Source organism: Panthera onca, chromosome D2 (assembly GCF_046562875.1).
Source record: "Panthera onca isolate mPanOnc1 chromosome D2, mPanOnc1 haplotype 2, whole genome shotgun sequence".
Taxonomy (NCBI): domain Eukaryota; kingdom Metazoa; phylum Chordata; class Mammalia; order Carnivora; family Felidae; genus Panthera; species Panthera onca.
Window position 1 is genome coordinate 54652003 of NC_138349.1, and position 19079 is coordinate 54671081.

Genomic DNA, 19079 nt, shown 5'->3' on the forward strand with positions numbered 1-19079 from the left:
TTCATACTTTAAGAAAGAAGTGTAGATAATACTAAAAATCAGATCAAACCTTGAAATGTGCTTTGGTACTTGTTTTTTTTTTTAAATGATGTAATTGATATTCAAAGAATTTCCCTCATAAAAACAAAAACCTAATGGATCTGTACAATTCAGCCTGCTTGAGAACAGTTCTTGTCCCCTATAGTAAGTGGGAAGTGGTGTATGTGTGTGTGTGTGTGTGTGTGTGTGTGTGTGTGTGTGTGTGTATACACACACACATAGAGAGAGAGCAGGGGAAGCAAAACTTTACCGTCCTAGAGTCTCTGACTGGGGCTGACAATCAAATTGACATAGAGCAGATTAACAGGAGAAAAGCACATAGATTTTAACACACACCTGGGAACCCGCATAGGAAAATGAAAACCCAAAGAAGTGGCTAGGCTTAAGAGAGTTTATATACTGAACTGAACAAAGACAGGCAGCTTACCTTTATAAAGTTTGCATGATTATCACTAGAGAAGTGGAGTCACAGTTGAGAGTAATCCATATAAACAGATCATGTTTAAATAATTCTTAGCTTCCTTTAGTCTCCCCATATATTTTAGTTGCTTTTCCATGGTTGCCTCTCTCCATTTCTTTCCTGCTGGTATATAGAGGACATCTTTCACATCATCTTTCAGGAGTCTGATAACTTTTGTGTATCAGACCTAGTACATTTTGGTATGTACTAGGATTCTAGGCATATGCCTTATTCCCCAGTATGCATGGTTTTCTTTGGAATGGTCTTCTTTGGAAATTTTATAACATAATCTGGGAATGTAAATTACTTACCAATTATATAATTACAATTTAACATAAAGTATAGATCCATAAAATGCAGTTCGAGAATACAGGCAACAGTACTTTCAACAAACTTTAAACAACAGTTTGGGGTCATCAAGGGCACGAAGCAGGTGCCAGCCTGACCACAACCTAGCCTGACACTCATTCCTGGACACACAGGTCAGAGTCTCAAGAGACAGAGCATGGGGCTTTTGTCTTTCACTCTGAGAAGTTATAGAGCTGAAACCAAGCCCACTAACATTACCAGTGAGGTAGATTATCAATGTGGATCACCAATGAGGTAGAATGTTACAAAGCAGATGAGGGATTTCATACATGTATGCCTGCACACAGCCTACACCCAAATACAGACAAAAGGAGATCTAAAAGACAGTTGTATCTAAGATACTTATTGTGGAAGCTCTCTTGTATTTGATATTGACTTAGGATCGTCTATACATTTTGGTCTAAGACTATCAAGACTCTTCCTGTTTGCCAATCAGCAATTCCTCATGTAAGGGAATCAGTAGGCCCTTTTGTGAAAGAACCCAGCCTAACATGTAATAAATATTCTATAAATGTTTAGTAATCCTGAATCCATTCTTTCCATGTAATGGTATGAGTCCAGTGAATAAGTGCCTCCTTATCAATAACTCCCAGATTTAAAGTTTCACAAGTCAGTTTTTTGTCTTTCCAATTAGATTTGGGTTTTTTTTTTTTAATATGAAATTTATTGTCAGGTTGGTTTCCATACAACACCCAGTGCTCATCCCGACAGGTGCCCTCCTCTATTTGGGTTTTTTTTTCCCAATGTTTATTTGTTTTGAGAGAGAGAAAGAGAAAGAGAGTGCATGCAAGTAGGGAGAAGGGGTAAGAGAGAGGGAGAGAGAGAATCCCAAGCAGGCTCTGCACTGTCAGTGCAGAGCCCAGTGCGGGGCTGGATCCCACAAACTGTGAGATCATGAGCTGAGACAAAAATCAAGAGTCAGACACTCAACTGACTGAGCCACCCAGGTGCCCCTCCAGTTAGATTTGTAATTCTTTGAGAAAGCGTGAATAGAAGAAAGAACATACCTTTGGTGCTCTCATAATGAGACCTGAATTAAAATTTCGTTTCCACCGCTTTCTGGCTCTGTGACATTTATTGAGTGAGTGATTCTCTCTGAGCCTAGGCCCTCATTTGTCAAACAGGGCAATGGTTAAATGAGATCATGTTTCTTATGGGCTGAATTGTATTCCGCCAGAATTCTCATTTTGAAGCTCTTATCCCCAGTACCTCAGTATGTGACTGTATTTGGAAATAGGGTCCTTAAAGAGGTGATTAAGTTAAAATGAGGCCATTAGGGTGGACTCTAATGCAGTCCTACTGGTGTCTTTGTAAGAAGAGGAAATTTATTGACATGCAGACACCAGGGGTGCACATGCACCGAGGAACAACTACGTAAAGAAACAGCAAGAGGGTAGCCAACTATAAGCCAAGGAGAGAAGTCTCAGAGGAGACCTGTTCTGCCTGTACCTTGATCTTAGACTTGCAGCCGCCAGAATTGTGAGAAAGTAAATTTGCATTGTTTGTTTACCCAGCTGATGGTATTTTGGTAAGGCAGCCCCAGCAAACAGATACAGTGGTATGTGCCTGATACCAGCTGACCTGTACTATACCTTTAATAAGTATTCTTTCACCTTCTCTGCATATCCTCTGCCACTGCTATGGCAGTTGGCGCATAGTAGGCATTTAAACAGGTCACCTCAAATGAATGACTGAAAAGTCCTGTGTTGAAATACTTTTCTGATAAAACTTCTGGAAAATGGAAGCAAAGTTTTGTTTTTATGAAACACTTTTAATATTACTTTTCAAAGTATGGGTAATTTCTCCCTTCACTGAATATGAAACATAATCTCATCATCATAGCCAAGAGGAAAATGGAAATGATTAATAGTAGCTTAACTTTCATATGGGTTTTTATAATTCCATCATTCTATTTACCTCTTCTAGTTTTATTTCATAACTTAACTTATTTACTTTAAAATTTCAGATCAAGGAGATTTATTGTTCCACTTAGTTATTTCTATCTTTTTCTCACTACAGTAGCTTTGAGAGTGAAGAGAACACTATTTATCTGTCAAGTTTAATTTCCAGAGGGATCAGGGAAGAGGGGAAAGTCCATAACCATTCATTGAGTGCGTGCTATGAGCCATGTAGTTTATGTATATTACATGCCTTTATTTTATATTATTTTATTTTATTTTATTTTATTTTATTTTATTTTAATGTTTATTTATTTTTGAGAGAGAGGGATACGCAGAATCCAAAACAGGCTCCAGGCTCTGAGCTGTCGGCACAGAGCTCGACACAAGGCTCGAACCCACTACTGCGAGATCGTGACCTGAGCTGAAGTCAGATGCTTAACCAACTGAGCTGAGCCACTCAGGCGCCCCTATTTTATTTTATTTTATTTTATTTTATTTTATTTTATTTTATCTTATTTTTTAAACTTTTATTTATTAAATAGTCTCTACCCCCAACATTGAGCTTGAACTCATGACCAATTGCTGCATGCTCCATGGACTCCGTCAGCCAGGCACCCCTACATGGCCTTATTTTAAATCTTGCCGACCCTAGTATGTTTAGTGGTATTATATCCGTGTTACAGATGTAGAAATTGAAACTCAAAAAGATAAAAGTAACAGAGCAATTAAATAATACAGCCAGCACTCCAACTCGGTCTTTCAGACTGAACCATCTGTTCTTTATCTGGTTATTACTCGTTTTCATCTGAGGTGAGGTTTCTACGCCTGACTTATTTGGAACTCTAAAGAAAAACTAAATGTTCTGAATTTTAGGAACAGGAAAAGGCCATGTTTCTTTAGCACCATTTTTTCCTAGTTCTTTGGCCCCTCAAATTGAGTCTTATGACTAAGAACACTGTTCTTTTGTGTTTATATTACCTAAACTAGCCATTTAGTTTCTTTTTATAACAATTATTAACTTGCTAGATTTTTTAAAAATGTTTTAATGCTCTTAATTCTGATCAGATTTGTTTTACTCTATCCTTATTTCTCTGTCTGGAAACTCAAAACACACGGGTTTGAAGGAATGACTTAAGAATACACAGTTGGTTTTTTCCAAAAATCTTTTTTGAAGTTATTAAAAAATTCCATCTAAGGCTATGAGGAACTATTGAGTTGAGTTCCTTAGAGACAGGTGCCAAGTCTAATTCCAATTAATATATTCATTGATTTCTTGAGGACTACAGTAAGTAGGATGTCAGTCAAAAATGAAAGGTAATAGAGAACTCTTTGAAAGAGTATAATTAATTTTAATTTGGGGGGAGGGGGAAAAGGAGCTGTCATTATGTCAAAGAAAAGCAAAAACTAATTTATTCAGGAAGAAAGAGGCCAACCCCAGAATATACAAGAAAACTGAAAAAGCATCATCTAATAGAATTCCAATCTGTAATCTTTTTGTATAAAGTTTTGGGGTTCACATGCTTATTGCATAACCAATCAGATTATTGCATTTTAAGAAGGCATGAGTGTCAATTATCTGAAGGCAAATTGTATACGGTTCAAAGGATAACAGTGACAGTCTTATATTCCCAGTCTTTAGGGAAAAAAAATATTGAAGTTAACAAATCCGTTCAGCCAGGAAGAAAATAAAAGGGGTACATAAAGAACAATGCTAATTATTCCCATTTGTCAATAAAAGTAAAACAAAAAAAAAGAGTATTAAGTATTGAGAAACTTAAAAGAAAAAAATTATACCTATGGCTACATGATTAAAAGTGCCTGAGGAAATTCCAGATCACCTACCCTTTATATCATTAGGCTGACATCTTTGTACTCACCCATCTAAAGTGCTAAAGGAGAATTAAATCTGTCTTGCTCTGATGCAGAGGACCATATTAAGAGACAAACATCAGCTCTTTTCCTGGCCAAAAGATTTGCAGAAGACCCGAAGGCAAGAAGGCTTTCAATCAAACACTTTTTGGAACTAGAACACTCTTGGCAAAGCAGATTTCTTTTCATTCTAATACCAGTTTTGTTTTGTTTTCTTTCTTCTGGGAAACTGACTCTTATGTAAACTCAGAGATGAGAATTGACTCTTGATTTGATTAAATCTAAGAAATGAAATGAGATCTGTTCAATCGGGTTTCTTTTAATTTTATTCTTCAACTTTTGCCACTACAAAACAGAATGTGGATAATAATAAATCTATATTTCTTCTTCCATCCTTAGATGGTGAAAGCCTGAATTTTCCAGAAATCATTAAACGGGTTATTAAACAGTACTTGTCTCTTTTAGGCATTAATAACTTTAAGGAGCCAAGTATATGTTTAAAGGTTAAATATAAAAACCTATTGAGGTAACAATCCCCACTATAGAACAATTGTAACTTTCCTATTTGGGTTGCAATAAAAAAAAATTACTAGTTCATTTTTTCTGAAAAATTTAAAGTACTTAGCATGAATAAACTACTTTACCCTTATAACATTTTGAAGAGAAAAAAGCCATAACAGGCATTATTTTCTCAGATGTTACTTTAACCGTACAAAATACTTTAATTTCTTGCTTCATGAGTGGGTGAAGGAGGAAGAGGGAGAATCTTAAGCAGACCCCACGCCCAGTGTGGAGCCTGAAGTGGGGCTCAATCTCATGACAATGAGATCATGACCTGAGCCAAAATCAGCTTAACTGGCTGAGTCACCCAGGCTCCCCCCTTTTCTTATTTCTTAAATCCAGACATCTGTTTCTTTTATAAAAATAACACATTGGATTAGTAACATGATCCATCCAACCTACTAGTCTTACTTTGCCTGGGACACCAAGGGATGCATTAGGAAATAATCATTAATTTAAAAAAATAGAAATATATAAAAATAATAAAATGAAAATTTAATTGCCCTCAATAATTATTTAGAAGTCAGTCACCCATGACTTGATGTGAACACTTTTTAAAGCTAATTATATTTCTCTCTTACCATACATCATGAAGTAGGTCCAGTATCTTGCTCTGATGAGATCAAGTTAGCTCTTAGGGGGAATTAGTTTAACAGGGTAAAGATATGTAAAACCCAAAGCCAAACTCTGATTTAATTTCTTGCAGTTCCATTTATGCCCTGTAATTCAAGTTTGCTATCATTTGTCGATTATAGGTTCTCTGGCTGTAGAATCAGGCTGAAAATACTAACTATGGTAGAATGTGCATGGTGATACAAAGCTCTCTTGATGTTGTAAATGCAACCTTGATAATTATTCTGTAAAAAGTATATAAAACAGTGCTTTTTTGTTTCATATCTTTTGGAGAATGAAGGAAAAAGGGTTTTTTTTTAAGCTTATTTATTTTGAGAGAGACAGAGACAGCACAAGTGGAGGAGGGGCAACGAGAGAGGGAGAGAGAGAGAATCCCAAGCAGGCTCTGTGGTGCCAGATCCCATGAAGCTGCGAGATCATGACCTGAGCCAAAACCAATAGTCAGATGTTTAACCTACTGAGTCACCCAGGCGCCCCAAGGAAAAATTTTTAAGAGTGATACTTTGTTGCTTAAAATATATGATTCTAGGCATGATTTTTAAAAGGCATTAAGGAGCACCTGGGTGGCTCAGTCGGTTGAGCATCTGACTCTTGATTTCAGCTCAGGGCCTGATCTCAGGGTTGTGGGATGGAGAGCTCCAAGTCAGGCTCTGCACTGAATGTGGAGCCTGGTTAAGATTCTCTGCCCCTCTCCCTTGTGTGCTCTCTCTGGGGCACCTGAGTGGCTCAGTCAGGTAAGGGTCCAACTCTTGATTTTTGCTCAGGTTGTGATCTCATGGTTTGTGGGATCAAGCCCCATGTTGGACTCTGTGCTGACAGCATGGAGTCTGCTTGGGATGCTCTCTCTCCCTCTCTCTGCCTCTCTTTCTCTCTCTCTCAAAATAAATAAATGAACATTTAAAAAAAAAAGAAAAAGAAAAGCATTGATTGGCACTTCTGCATCTGACCTTTTGGATTAAAGTGCAGAAAACTGATATTTTTCTTTGATTTGCAGATAGTTTTGCAATTCCAAAGTCAATATGTTAGTGATACCTTTGCAATACTGGGGCGGTCTCAAAGATTTTCCTCTCATCAGTATCTTTAACTTTACATTCTAAGTTGATTTTAAACTGGGTACAAGACAAAAGGAGCTCAAATAAATCATGAAGATTTGATCTTTCTCCAGTGGAAATTGTTCCTCAATATATCATTCATATAGTCTTATCAGCCGTCTTTTAGTAGAACACAGGAGCTTTTCAGTTTATGAATAAGCTGTATACCAATGAACCAAAAGTTCATAGGTCAATTGTTTGGAATTCAGAACGCAGTGATACTTTTTTTAGTTTCACACACGCAGAACACTTACAATATTGTTGAATGCAATATAGTGAAATGAGAAGTAGTATGAAAGGAGTTGATTATGTGAACTCATAGTTCAGTGTATCGTCTACACACACTCTTCTAGCCACAGCAGTCTTGGATGTAGACCTCTAGCAACATCGAGTGTTTTTTAACAAAAGTTTGTGGACATACTACGTAAAATCAAAATACTACATTTCTTGAGAGGTTATCACTGAGCCAGGCCCTACTCTGAGTTTTTTTATCTACATTATTCCATTTAATCTTCACAAAGCTATGAGGTTGGTATTATAATTACCCATACTTCACAATCAAGGAAACTGAGGCACAAAGAGATTAAGTAACTTGCCTGAGGAGGAGCTGAGATTTTATTCCCGGCAGTCTGCCTTTAGGGTCTGCTCTTATAACTTACACTAGCTTTCCGGGAGCTAGGCTAAATGCTCAAGATACTAAGATGAACAAAACATCGGTCTCCCCAGAAGCTTACAAAGGTGAGATGATTCTTGCACAGTGTTGTAAGTACAGTACCAGACATATTGATATGGTGCAATGGGAATATAAAAGGGAACATGTAAATCAGTCTGTGAGGAGTGCAAGAGACTGCTCAGGGAAGCTTTCCCAGAGAAGGCAATATTTGAGTCAGCTCTAACCAAAAATCCATTCTATCTAAGGAATAGGGTGGTTGATTTTTATTCGCACTTTGTTCTGGCTGTAGGATAAATGAGAAGAGGCAGGGGAGCACTGAGTTATCACTGGGACTGGAGCCAGGAAAGGGTGACAGAGAAAATGGCCTTTCTTATCAAGTCTGTCCCAAACCAGCCTTAAATTAATGTGTCTCCAAGGTGTTCTCATGTTGGTGAAGGGACCTGAGGAGGTCCAGGTCCATGGAGATAATTAAGAAACAGAAGAAAAGCATAAGGCAGAATAAGAAAAGAGAGGCTTTCTCCAGATTTCTCCCAAGAGCTAGCTGGGCCTATAAGCAGATCAAATTTGACCTCTGACTCACACTCAGAATGAAGTTTGGGCTAAATGATGTGTAGGGTCTCTGAGTAGATCTTTTCATTTTTCTCCTTCTAGCCATCTTCAGCTGAGGATGCCTTTCAGAATTATGGTCTTGGGGATTTGTGGACATTTTAAAATAAAGAATGAGGGCTTTAAAGAATGACAGTTGTACTAATGAGTGGAAAGAACCTCGTTTGTCCCCCCAACCCCGCCTTTTAACTAATTTGGCCTCAAATAACTCTAGGAGACCTTTTTTTTTTTTTTCCTTAGAGGAAAAGGAGAGTTTTTAAAAATAGCTGTAGCCTCTAGCCTGCCATACAGCGTTAGAGGAGTCTAGGGAGTCTAGACAATGTCTTAGGAACCAGAGCCAGCTTTGCAGTAATTTGTGAATAAATAATGCATTACAGCCTGTTGAATTCAGACTGCAAGCAAATGCCACTTTAGAGGGTCATATATATTACATCAAGTTATTATCCTCTGAATTTAGTTAACAGCATAGAAATGGCTTTTTCACAAGTCTCCTTCATTTCTCCTTTTTCCTATTACAATAGAATGCCTTTTCTCCCTCCCCACCCACATTCTCATTTGTTTTATATCAAATCTCCCACATTAGCATGAATGATTTCTTTTATTAAAGCATCTTGAACTAATGAAATATAAACTACACCAATAATTTTTTTTAGCATTAATAAAAGCCTCTTCAAATAAAGTAATGCCAAAACATTTTTAGGATGCCCCTTTTCTTTACCAGTGTTTCTTTGAGATCTGGTAGCCTATCTACCTAGCAGAAAAATAAAGCCAATGTAACACTTAGTTTTTGTTTTTGTTTTCTTACTAATAACAGATTTAAATTATTGAGTCCTTAGGTATGTGCCAGGCATTTGTTAGGTAAAGAGCAGGTATAGACCCCAATTCCTGAATTTAAGGAGTTATAATCAGACTGGAAGTTAGACAGTTATTATACTCCGGGGAGAAAGCTATAATGATAGAAGCATGCACAGAATAGGTGCATGGTAAATATTTGTCAAAAGAATAATCAGTATACAGTTATGTCATTTGGATTTTTAAATTTTATCTCTTTGACCTTGGGAGGCTTAGTTTCTTCAGATGTACAGTTTGCAGTGATGTCCCTCACAGAGTTTTCAGGAAGACTCCCTGAGATGTGAAAGCACCGGGTATGGGGCACCTGGGGGCCTCAGTCGGTTAGGCATCCGACTCTTGGTTTTGGCTCAGGTCGCAATCTCATTGTTTGTGACTTCAGGCCCTGTGTCCGGCTCACGCTGGCAGTGCGGAGCCTGCTTGGGATTCTCTGCCCCACCCCACTCACATTCTCTCTCTCTCTCTCTCTCTCTCTCTCTCTCTCAAAAATAAACAAACATTAAAAAAATAAAAAGTACCCAGCACAATGCCTGACATCCATCCTGTGCTCGAAGAGAGTTTGTTCATGTGTTCATTCAATCACGGCTGCCCTGTTTCTTGTCTGGGTGCTTAGCCTCAGACTGCTCCGCAGAGCACCTTCCCACAGACTGTTGGTATCTCCTGCATTTCTTCCATTATCAGCAGAGGAAGCGGGGCAAGAACCAGTGACCTGTGCTTCCTGACATCTCTGTCTAGTGGCCCATCTTGATATTCTTTGCAGAATCATAGCCCTCATTGTTTTAATGTTTATGTATTTTTAAGAGAGAGAGAGAGGGAGAACGAGTGGGGAAGAGGCAGAGAGAGAGGGAGACACAGAATCTGAAGCAGGCTCCAGGCTCCAAGCTGTCAGCACAGAGCCCAGTGTGGGGCTAGAATGCACAGACTGTGAGATCATGACCTGAGCCTAAGTCGGGCGCTTAAGCGACTGAGCCACCCAGGGGCACTGCATTTATTATTTTTTTAATGGTTATTTACTTTGAGAGGGAGAGAGCTCAAGCAGGAGAGGGACAGAGAGAGAGGGCGAGAGAACCCCAAGCAGGCTCTGCACTGTCAGTGCAAAGGGGTTCGACCCCACGAACCATGAGATCATGACCTGAGCTGAAACCAAGAGTAGGTCACTTAACCGACTGAGCCACCAGGCACCCCAGCTTCATAGCCTTTAAAGTTTGAAAAGATTCCAGGCAATTGCCAACTTCACAGTCATTATGTTGATTAGATTTTTAATCCCAAATCAGTGATTCACAGTATATCCAACTAGAAAAATAAGTGAGGTGTATTGAATTCATTATGCTGGAAAATATTGCTCAGTGAAATGTTCGATATTTTTCAAATCTCTATGTAGAGACATTTATGGAGCATGATGCCAGAAATTAGGGAAGAAAATGAAGTAGTTTCCTTGAATACAGGATTAGTCATTTTTTCTTTATTGGACATCATATACAGAATTATTTCTTTATCTCTGTCATCATTGCTAAGATATTAACGTACTGTATTTTCTTTTTAGTATACAGATAGTTCTCATAGATTTTCTATACTATGAAATTTGGCAAAGTACAAACTGAGAAATTCTGGAAGCATCTCATTTGCTGTAGTGGAATTACCTTACCCATCTGGTAGCTTTTTTGTTGTAGTGATAATTGTTTTTTTTTTCTCTCTCTCTTTCCCCTGCTCCTTCACTCCCTCCTTTTCTCCCTCTCTCTCCCCTCTCTATATAACAAAATGACATTCAGGACGAATTCATGTTATTAGGGCTAATTTTGTCACTCATGTCTGAGGTGATGTGTCTGATTCTGCGACCCCAGCTCTGATGTTGCTGATGCTGCTGGTAGAGATTCCTGCTCAAGCTCTAGTGGTTTTGCAAAGTAAGAAGATAGCTTCTAACCCCTTCTCTCCCAAAGTGGAGCATCACGACTGTATTAGTTACCTATTATTGCATAAGAAATTACCCCCAAACCTAGCAACTGAAGACAAATACTACTATATCACACAGTTGCTAAGGGACAGGAATCTAGGAGCAGCTTAGCTGGGTGGTTCTGGCCGTCTTTCATGAAGTGTGGTCACACTGTCACCAGAACTGCAGTACTCTAAAAGCCTGACTAAGCTAGAGGACCCTCTGCCAAGCTCACCCACATGGCTGTGGGCAAAAGGCTTTAGTTCCTCATTCTGTGGATGTTTTCACAAGGCTCTCATGACATGGCGGCTGGCGTCTTGCACAGCAGGTGATCCGTGAGAGAGAAAGTGCAACCAAGATGCCTTTTATTACCCACTCTCAGGAGTGACATCACTTCTGCCATACTCTTTTGGCCATATAGACCCATCCTAGACCACTGTGGGAGGAGCCTAGACAAGAGTATGAATATCAGGAGATGGGGCACACAGGGAGACATCCTTATACAGGCTACCACATGTATAATCTCACCACCTGCTCCAGAATATGAGGCTGGCCGCCAGAGGGCTGTGTTAAGAACAGTTCCAGGGGCGCCTGGGTGGCGCAGTCGGTTAAGCGTCCGACTTCAGCCAGGTCACGATCTCGCGGTCCGTGAGTTCGAGCCCCGCGTCAGGCTCTGGGCTGATGGCTCGGAGCCTGGAGCCTGTTTCCGATTCTGTGTCTCCCTCTCTCTCTGCCCCTCCCCCCTTCATGCTCTGTCTCTCTCTGTCCCAAAAATAAATAAAAAAAATAAATAAATAAAATAAATAAAAATAAAAAAAAATAAAAAATAAAAAAGAACAGTTCCAGTAACATGCCGTCAACAGCAGTGCTGTCTCATGGACCCAGGTGCCATTGCTCCCTTTCCCAGCAGTTGGCTCATTGCATAGGCTCTCTCACCAGTTTATCTTTCTGCCCTGTGGTGATTTTAGTTTCACAGGTCTTACTGCCTTTCTGTACCACTTGGCACTGCTCAGGGTCACCACAGTCCTCCCCATGTTTCATGAACTTTGGATCGAGTGAACAAAGTGGCAGCCCCATTCCCTTCCCTCCCATGAGACACTTGCTTCCTAGGAGTATTCAAGCGTTGTATGTTAGTAGTTTCTCTCTGCTTCCCCAGACACCCAGCCACATGTTCTTGTGATCCAGGATATGCAAATGCTTGCCATATTCTTATCCCGGGCCCTGCCGTCTCCAGAGAGATGTGCCTACTATGTAGCTTTTGAATTGATGAGGAAGGCTCCTCTAAAAATTTTTTTTAATGTTTATTTATTTTTTGAGAGAGAGAGAGAGAGAGAGAGAGAGAGAGAAGAGCCGGGGAGGAGCAGAGAGACAGGGAGACACAGAATCTGAAGCAGGCTCCAGGCTCTGAGCTGTCAGCACAGAGTCCGACGCGGGGCTCAAACCCACGAACCACAAGATCATGACCTGAGCCAAAATCAATGCTTAACTAGCTGAGCCACCCAGGTGCCCCTGAGGAAGTTTCCTCTAAATCCTCAGGATTCAGTTTCTTTCTTTCTTTCTTTCTTTCTTTCTTTCTTTCTTTCTTTCTTTCTTTCTTTCTTTCTCAAGGAATGGGGTTTAGTCCCTTTTATGCTGTGAACCATGGTTTATTGCTCCCATTAGTGGCACAAGTATTGGACATTTAAAATAAATCTCACTTCACAGCCAAAACATTATGATGTGTTAGCGTCCATGCTTGTGAATTTATTCCCTCAGTTTAAGGAAAATATCTATAAAAATCACTTTGTAATCCAGTATCCATTATGAGAGTATTTTATAATTTTTTTCCATGATATTTTATAATCAACTTGGGAAATTCCCACTGTGACACAATGGTAGTGTGTTCAAAACCTAACAAGTTACTTTTATACTCAAGATTTAAGGAATTTTGCTCTCATGATGCATAGAATATGATACATATAAAAACACTTAGATAATGTATCACGTAGTGTTAGCCTTCTGGGTATCTGAAAATTTTCATTTCTTAAGTCTAATGAACTTTGAACTTTTTTTTTTCATTTTTTTTTAATGTTTATTTCTTTTTGAGAGACAAGAGACAAGCATGAGCAGGGGAGGGTCAGAGAGAGAGGGAGACACCAAATCCAAAGCAGGCTCCAGGCTCTGAGCTGTCAGCACAGAGCTCAATGCGGGGCTCGAACCCACAAACCATGAGCTCATGACTTGAGCTGAAGTCGGACACTCAACCGACTGAGCCACTCAAGTGCCCCTGAACTTTTAAAGTAGAAAGTAGCTACTCTTTGGTTATCCTTTTACATAATTTCCAATTATTCACTTAGGTATAAACTCTCATTTTACCCATCTGTGATATTAACTAAAGAAATGAGAACAAACCTTGCTGCCCACCGGAAATTCCTCTGTCACCTTAAATTGAACTAGACTTTTCCGAGAGAACTCCTAGCATGTCTTATTAAGTAAATGGGTGTGTGAGGTTAAATTTGGATCTAAAATAATGACTGGGATTTTGCTCAGGAAATTATAGTGGTTGGTTTACTGATTTTATCTCAATCTGATTTTCAAGAGCCTATGTGGTATTTTTTTTTCCTGTGGATTTGAATTAAGTTTTATAGTTCACTTTAAATATATATCTTTATGCTCTGACATGGTTATGATAGCCGGGGGAGCAATCTCTTTGGTTTTCCTCACTGGTGAGTATGTATAACCTCAAATGTGATGTTAATGTGGTTTTACATTCAATTTCTGCCCAGGAAAAATAATAAATTGTGGAGGTGGTTGATCCAGTGAGTATACTAAGTCCATTTATTTGAACACGAAATCATCAACACACCAAAACTAATCAGATTTTAAACACACTTTGTCAACTGTGCCCGGGAGCCTACTGTCCTAGTGAAACGTAATTAATTTCAAACTGGCATAATGGGCATAGCTTTCCAGGCCCTTATAAACCTGCTAGATAGAGGTCATCCAAAATGACTCACCTTCTCACTCAGGGTTTTCAGTAGTCAACACATCCATCTGCCAGAGGGCTCAATAAGGCAGATCCTCAGAGCAGAGGAAGAGTTATATGATCTTGATAAATGAATACCATTAGGCTATAATTAGTATATGTCAAGCTCTAGTTACTAGATAGCTTCAAATATTTGAGATACCTGCCTCTCTCTGCCAGTATTTGCTGGTAAATATGTGACAGAACGATGTGCAATTTTTCTGATGTTACCGTGGTGGCATAATTTTAGTGTATTCAGTGGTTGGCTCTGATCTAAAATACCAATTAACTTCCTCTCTGCCTCCATACTAAAAACAGTGCGGTAATCTTAACCTCATGTGTACGTGGCAGTCTTCTCTAGTATTGCAAAGCGGTGGACAGCATGTATCCTCCCTAGATAATTTGGGGCTTATTGTTGCCACCCAGCTACATGATGGCCAGAGGCGAAAAGGTAGGTATCTGAACTCTGTTAAAGGGATAGAATTGAGAATGACCAGCTGATATTTGTATCTTTGTCTTCTGTGTTACATCTGGCTTCTCAAGTTAAATACCCTTGAAAGTACGGGATCTCTGCTGTCTTTGGGAGCTACAGGAGATTATAAGACCAGCTTCTTTAATAGTCACCAGTGCACCTATTACCTTGCGTTGGCCATTCACACTGATATATCAGGTGTTCCAAAAATCTAATAGGACCCCAAGAAGGAAAGATATTCAAAGTAATTTAAAGATTTAAGGGAGTATAATATCAAACATAAAAATATTCTGCTAGCACCAGCAAGAGAAAGACCTGCCAGACAGAAATGAGGAGTCATCTGACTTTACTTCAGTAAAGGCTTAGGGTTAGCAGTAAGAAAACCAAGCAACCATAGGCTTTGCACATAGCAAGAGTCACATACAGAAAACTGTGGGGCTGGGTGGGGGGGGGTTGCCTGGGTGCCTAGGTCGGTTGGGCATCTGACTTTTGATTTTGGCTCAGGTCATGATCTTTCGGTCATCCCCGAGTAAGGCTCTACACTGACATTGCAGAGCCTGCTTGGGATTCTCTCTCTCAGTCTCTGTCTCTGTCTCTGTCTCTCTGTCTCTCTCTGTCTCTCTCTCTCTCTCTCTGCCCCTTCCCCTCCCCCACTTGTACATGTGTGGGTTCTCTCTCTGTCTCTCTCTCTCTCTCTTTTTCTCAATCAAAAATAAATAAACTTTTAGGGGCGCCTGGGTGGCTCAGTCGGTTGAGCGCCGACTTCGGCTCGGGTCACGATCTCGCGGTCCGTGAGTTCGAGCCCCGCATCGGGCCCCTGTGCTGACAGCTCAGAGCCCGGAGCCTGTTTCAGATTCTGTGTCTCCCTCTCTCTGACCTTCCCCCATTCATGCTCTGTCTCTCTCTGTCTCAAAAATAAATAAACGTTAAAAAAAAAACAAAAACAAAAATAAATAAACTTTTAAAAAAGAAAAATGTTTATGAAGCAGAAAAGAACCTAATTAGGCACAGATCTCTCCATCACACCCATTCCCACAATCACTCTTGGTAACATCATCTCCTCCAACCACTTCTGTCCGTCTCCACTACCATTCTAGCCCAAACTATAGTCATCTTTTGCCTGGATTACTTCAGTTGCCTCCTAACTAGTCTTACTATAGGCACTCTTGGCTTCCTTATCATTCTTAGAATAAATACTTAAACCCATACTTATAGGCTCTATAATTTGGCCTCTGCTGCTGCCTCCTCCAAATCCATCTCGTACCAATCAGTCTTCCACCTAAGGGCTTTTGCACTACTGTTGATTTGCCTAGGACACTCTCTCCCTGCTTTCCTTCACCTAGTTACCTCTTTCCTCTTCCTCAGAGCTCAGTTAAACCCCACTCAGTTCTCAATCAAGGAAGTCCTGTGTTTCACCACCTTCCAAACCCAAATTAGACCACATTTTTATATTAGATGTTGCCAAAGCACCCTGTACTTTTTTTCTTCAGATCATTTAATTAAATAGTCACCTGATCATTAAATACCAGTCCCCAAACACTACTTGAAAACTTCTGAGAGAGAATATTAGGCTCATAATTATTTCCTTAGTGCCTGATGATACCTGACACAAACGAGATGCTCAGGAAATAGTGTTGAATTAGTAAATATTTCGTCAGATGTGGACAACACCAGCCTAATAAAGGCACACATACACATGCATATACCCTTCCTGTCTCTCTCAATGGCATCATTATGGGTTAGTATATCAGGTCCCTCTTGGGGTATCTACTCAAATTTCAACAATTCCTTCTTCTCCAGGATTTGTTCCATGCTACTTCTCAAACACAGGTGTGGGCTCCTGGAAGCCATTTTTGTACTTTGTGCCTTCCCCCTTGTTTCCCCTCGTATCACCCATCGCTCCCCCTGCCCCAGGTAATTGGATCAGGAGTGGCTGCCCAACCCAGGTTGGACCAGCCAGAATTTCTCCATAGGAAATTTGAAATTGGGATTAGGGACAATTGGTCTCTTTTTTTGGTAGTTGAACCATAGCACGTTCTCCAGAACTCCAGGGTAATAGTCTCTGCCCACTGTGTAGACCCATGAAGCACAAAGAAGAAGGGCTAACCTAAAGCAGAAACTGAAGCAGCTGCACAGAAATGAGGGCCAGCTTTCTAGTCCTGGCTTTCAGTCCTTTCCCATCTGTGAGCTGCCTTGGTCTCTTGGGGTTCCTAAATTTCTTTTTTGCTAAAGGTAGCTTGAGTTGGTTTCCATTATTTGCAACAAAAAGAAGCCTTAATACAACTAGAAAAGCCAAAACAATGACCCCCAAACATGCCCAGACTTAATGGAAGAAGACTCTGTGGTCACTGAGCTCATATAGGAAATGAATGAACTTCAGATGACCTCCAGGTGCCTTATAGGGTATCACCGTTTGTTCAGATTATTCTGATTCCCTGCCATGTTGAAGAACCTTATGCTTAAGCATTAAACATTCCTAATTAGCTCTTTTTAAAAACGTAAGAGGCTACCACATAATTGAAAAATATCTTCTATGTCTCTTAAGTTGCTTTAAAAAAACAAAGCAAGATGAAAAACTAGCATTTAAGAAAGACGATCTTAATTAGCTTGGTGACTTAAAAAACAAAAAACAAAGAGCTTCAGCGCTGAGGGATTTAACACATAATCTCACTTGATAGTTTCTCTGTGGTACTGTAAAACATGTAATTGGCCAGCCGGGGACAGCTGAACATATTGTTAACCTAGAAAATAAAAGAAATAGAAAGCAAGTTCACTTTCTGTTTTTCATCATTGTCATCATCAAAGAACTTAATGGCTTTCTTTCATTTTCTAATTCTCCCAGAGGAAACCTGTTTTCTTTCTTTCCTTCTTTCTTTTACGAAAGGAGTATGATACGGATGTAGTCTGGCCTAACGCTTTGCCTGTGATTGGATTCACTGTTTCATCTGACTTTCTGTTTAAAGCTTCAGTGAGCTACCTATTTGTGAGTTTCAGTCTCCTATCTTCCTTACATTTGTCTTCTTATGCTTGTCACTCAATTTGACCTGAATTCCAACTTCTGTATATTGTATTTCACTCTCTGGCTCTCCATTTTCTGTTCTAAAAAATTGACACTTTCCAACATCATTTTTAGTTTCTTGGAATATATTAACCAGTTCCATAGAACCTAATAAGTATGAATTCATTGCCTACGCAGTGGCTTTCTGAATGGTCAGAAATAAAATGAGTGATAAGATTAAGCCCACCAAAAAGGGATAAGTCATTTCAAGTGAGATAAACTGAGATAGGAGGTCTGGAGACCAAAGAATAGAATGTGTTTCTAATTTTACAGATAATGCCCTCAAATTATGGTCTTTTAGTGTTTTCTGAATAAGGTAAAAAATTGAGAATGTGCAATTTAATATTTAGCTCAGTGCATATGGGTAAAAATAGGTATAACCTTAACACTTTTATTGTTTTTGTGTAGTGGACCTCTGTTTCTCTCAGTTAAACTATATACTTTTGTAGAACATAGAGTCACCATGATGGATTCCATGAATACAGTCTTCTTTCTAACTCAGCCACACTGATTTTTTCATATCTTGCTTCTGTGACACCATTCTTGTAGAAAACACCAACTAATAACTATTTACAATGCTGTGTCCTCCCGAGTATAAACTGGCAGTGTAACTTATAATTACCTGTTTTATTTTTTTCATATTTATTAGGAATATGTATCCTTATGTGATCTTAAAATCAGCCTCTAGTCTGGGCTCATTAATTTGTGGAAACAATATTATGCAATTTTATCATGGCTGTAACCATGCCAGTAATACACATCCATGTGAAGTAATTTTAAAACCCACCAGACTATGTTGTGGTCTTGACCTTGTCCCACTGCCCTTCCAATCTCAGACTCCTCTTATGTAAATGGAGATTATAGCCATTACACCTCTTTCAAGGGTAAATATGAGACTCAAGAGAATGAATAGGAAGCATTTTGTACATTATTATCCCTCAGTCCATTTGTTTGTATTCTGTATGTACTAACTACAGGGCTTACAATTTATTCTTATGGCTCCTATGTCCATAAATTTTTGCATAAGTCCAGTTTTTATGGAGAAAGAGTTTATCATTTAACTTTCCATGTTCTAAGCATGTTTCCACTCCTGCCTCTTTTCCTCCTTAGAAACATGCAAAATGCACATGTGATGAGTAGAAAGCAGAGTTAAGAGAATTACTAAGTTGTTTTTCTTTACTTTCTCATTTTTTTTCCTGTATTGTCTCTGTAGAGAACAGAAATTTTGTTTCTCTTTAAACAGGGCTTAGGGGTGCCTGGGTGGCTGAGTCAGTTGAGCATCGGACTCTTGATTTCTGCTCAGGTCATGATCTCACAATTAATGGAGTCGAGCTCCACATCAGGCTTTGCACTGACACTGCGGAGCCTGCTTGGGATCTCTCTCTCTCCCTCTCTCCCTCTCTCACTGCCCCTCTCCTGCTCATGTTTTCTCTCTATCTCAAAATAAACTTAAAAAGAAAAAAAAGTAAAAATAAGCAGAGCTGAAGTTAACAGAAGCAGGTGTGACCCCCAAATTATTTTGTGGCTAACACTTATTGTTATTAATAATACTATTCTGAATAGC

The 19079-nt window shown here is 39.4% G+C and overlaps 1 protein-coding gene across 8 annotated transcripts in view; it reads left to right on the forward strand.

The window, feature by feature from the left end:
• The window catches only part of MICU1 (mitochondrial calcium uptake 1), a 248400-nt gene that overhangs the window by 176536 nt on the left and 52785 nt on the right, over positions 1–19079 (forward strand). The window lies entirely within an intron of this gene.